The 3907-nt window shown below is 40.7% G+C and overlaps 1 gene segment (V, D, J or C); it reads left to right on the top strand.

The window, feature by feature from the left end:
- LOC102501063 (T-cell receptor alpha chain C region-like) overlaps positions 1 to 3907 on the top strand; it is a 324249-nt gene that overhangs the window by 187325 nt on the left and 133017 nt on the right.

Raw genomic sequence — 3907 nt, forward strand, 5'->3', positions numbered from 1 at the left:
CCCAGGACCTGAGTGTTGAACAAAAAAAAAAAAAAAAAAACTAAATACTTTTTATTTGCAAAGGAATTTTGCAAACTTACTCTACAAGCAGAGCTACTGAGTCATGCTACTTCATAAGCAAAAGCCACGAGAACCCATTTTCCTAATAGGAGAGTAATTCCTAACCCCCTTGTACTCTAGCTTGCCTCTACCAAATGATTTTGGTATTTTTCAAGAATATAGAATCCACTGTGGTCTTTTTTTGGGGAGGTGAGAAATTTACATATATTCATACACAAACTCATACATTTGTGAATGGTAGCTACATAAATAAAGCAGAGTGCATCAAACCCTGCAGAGATTTTCTGAAGCGTGCCTGAGATGTTCAAGTGCTCCGGAGGCAGCAGGTGGTCAGTAGAGCAGCATGCTACCCAGCGTCCATAATCAGTGGGAGAAAGACCCGGTGAGAGGACAAAGGGAACCACACCAAAATGAAATGGCTTGTACTAATTTAAATATGGCCAGGCTCTCCAACTCTGTGTTTACATAGGAAGTCTAATGGCCGTACTCTTCTTTCTACCTACATACATGTGAGAGACTAGCCAGCTTAAATTATTATTTTTGGGTCTTAAGGACAACAATCTCATGAGTATTTTTATAATTTTCAGAAAAGGAAATACCAGTATAAATATATTACTAGGGCAACAAATTAATAGGAAAGAAACCCAATGCAAAATATAGACTTTCAGAGATTAAGGTTGCTTTCATGAAGATAACAACATTTCCTTATTCATTCAGTAACAATTTATTAAGTACCTACTATATGCCAGGTACTTGTCTATCCACACTGGAAATACTACCCTCAAAGCTCATGGAGCTTATACTATGGTGTCAATAAATACAAATAAAATAAACAAGTAAATTATTTGTTTAATTATGGTAATTACTACAGAGAAGAATAAAGCAGGAAAGAAGAGAGAGTATGTTGTCAGCTGGCTGGGAGAGGTTACAATTTTAATGCAGTTGTCAAGACAGGCTGCAATGAAAAGGTGATGTTTCAGCAAAGGCCTACACGTGGGCAGGAAGCCCAGTATTTGGGGTGTGTTTGCCAGAGTCATCTGTTAGAAATAACATTTTTGAACTGGTCCCATTGCCTAGTGGTTACCCTGGGGCTTAAGGAACATGTCAGGCGTTATGTGCACACACATCCAAGATCCTGATAGGATGGAGAAATGGAGAAGGGATAAGGATGTGTCCACACACACTCCATTAGGAAATGCTTTCTTCCTCTCCCTCTCTCTCTCTGTCTCTCTCTGGTAAGTGGCTCGCCCTCTGGCAATATTTTGTTAAAAAGAGAAAAAGAAACGTTTTTCAATTTTTTTCAGTTTTCAGACACATAATAGTACTAGTTTTTCTATAGGTTGGGGAGGGGGGGTTCCCATCTTCTTTTTGTATTGAGAGCTCTTTCACCAGTAATCCGAACTTTCATTTTACAAAACCAAATCATAGAATGCTGTCAATTAGCACAAGTATGTTGGTTGTCTGTAACGCCACTTGTTAGGGACCCTGCTCCTCATGCCCTGCAGTTTGTCCCCGACTGCAGGGCCTTTGACTCACGCTACTGAGGAAAGAATGGATCAATGACAAGAGACTGCCAGGCTGTGTCTCCCTCACCTCCATTCAGAGACCACCCCTACCCCTCTCATTTGCAAAATAAGGACAAGTTAATAATATGACAATGCAGTTCATAAAAAGAAAGCCAATGAGGTGCTATAAGATAATAAGAATGACAATTTTATTCTACTCAACAATGATGAGCCACTTCCACGGGATCATAGGCCTGGTCTGTGTCCAAGTTACCTTAATGGCTTACGGAGAAATTGGACTATGTTTAACTGCCACACAAGAAGAGTTACTACAGAATGAAAAAGAAAGTCACTAGACCACAGCTGTTCACCAAACTAGGTCGCCCCATGAGGGCACTAGATGCCCTCTGGCAAATAAAAAATAAAATAAAATAGGGTGAAGAAGCCAGAACTGATACAGCCTGAGGTCTCTTGCTGTTCTCACCCTCTATAACTCCTATGACTAGTCATCCCCATTCCTTGTGACTGACAAAAGAAAAATTTCTGAAATTTCACTGAAAAAAATTTGAGGTCCAGCCAGGTGGAGACGTTAAGGCAGATGGATATTATGTGGCCAACTGCATGGTTTGAGTCCTGGACTTGACAGCTTGAAAACATACTGGGTATGTGTGTGTGTGTGTGTGTGCATGCCCAAAATGCCAAGAGAAGAATGGAGGAGAAGACATTGGAGTGTGGCCATCACCCCTGGGGGGTGCTCGTGCACTCTCTCTCTCTAGCTCTCTCTTTCTGGTAAGAACATGTCACCTACAGCAATTTTTTTTTAAAAAAAGTAGAATTTGAAAATAAAAATTCTCTTGAAATGGAAATCATTTGCAACTGCAAAACATTCTTAGAAATAATAATGATTGATAACCTACCATCATAGAACACTTCTCTACATGAGAGTTGTCATTTGAAGTATTTAACATGTTTTAATCTGTTTAATCCTCACCATTACCCCATTGCTATCATTATTCCTATTTTACGGATGAAGAAACTAAAGCAAAGAGCTAAGGTCATATGGTTGATGAGTGACTGAGCCTGGATGCTAGCCCAGGCAGCCTGCACCAAAGCTCTGTGCACAACTCAGGAGTTTCCTTTCTTGGAGTGTGTTAAAAGTTGGTTTTTAAATCATGTCTGTGGGCACAAGAATACATCTTGGTCAGCCCTTAGCCCAGTGATTAAGGGAGTCAGATCTCACATGGATAACCTTTACATTTAAATACCAGCCCCTGTAGCTTGATAAACAAGTCAGGTGCGAGTACATGCCCCAATCCTGACAGGGTAGAGAAATAGAGAGGCCATCATGCTCTGACCACACCTTACTGGGGAATGCTTTCTCCCTCTCCCTCTTTCTGTCTCTCTGTCTCTCTCCAGCAAGCACATGCACCTGCTGACAAATTAAGACTAAAAAATGAAGAAAAAGAAAAAAGAATGAGTCCAATACCTTCCCAGAATCCTCTCTGATTGCAATAGACTCTTCTTCAAAAGAGAGCTAACCACAGAAGACAGAATTACTTCCTGTTGGGTCCCTGTGATACTTCCCTGTAGTTGCATCTAAAAAAACTGGTAGCTTACATGGTTCGTCTGTGAACAATTTCCACCTTATTTCCAGTATGTGATATCTATATCTGCCTTGGCTGGTGCTCTTTATGCCATTTCCTTATAGTAATCCAGGAGTCATTGTTTTTTTGTTTTAGTTTTTAATTTGACCAGAGAAAGACAGAGAAAGGTAGGGAAATCGATTTGACCAGAGAGAGAAAAAAAGAAAGTGAGAAAGCAAGCCTCCAGGTCCAGGATTCAAACCATGGTCAGCCATGTGGGAGTCCAGCACCTTAACCATCACACCTGGAGACATTGTTCTTAAGGTACTATGATGGCTGTGTCTTATAAGTTTATCAGTGCTTTATCTTCTTCAGAGGCCCAGTCAAAATCAGGTGTTGGCCTTTGGAGGAATCATGAGAAACACTGGAGACTCCCAGACGATCATCTGCAATACCTCTGGGTCTAACTTTGGACTCTTCTGGTTGAACTGATACTGCCAAACTCCAGAAAGACCACATGAATGTGTTTCCAGAATCAGTCCTTCCAGAGTTATTAAGCATTACAAGCCTCCCATGGAGGGAAGGTTTGTTATCACCAGGGAAAATGTCAATGATCAGTCGTATTTACAAACAATAGACTCAGCCATTTATTAATGTGTTTTTATACCATAGGGGACCCTGGCGAAACCAAGAAAGATCGAAATCTTCCTGGTAGATAGAGCGAAAGGAGAATCTGCAAGTGTGACCAATGATCTTTCC

Source organism: Tupaia chinensis, unplaced genomic scaffold (assembly GCF_000334495.1).
Source record: "Tupaia chinensis unplaced genomic scaffold, TupChi_1.0 Scaffold000126_2, whole genome shotgun sequence".
In the NCBI taxonomy this organism is placed as follows: Eukaryota; Metazoa; Chordata; class Mammalia; order Scandentia; family Tupaiidae; genus Tupaia; species Tupaia belangeri.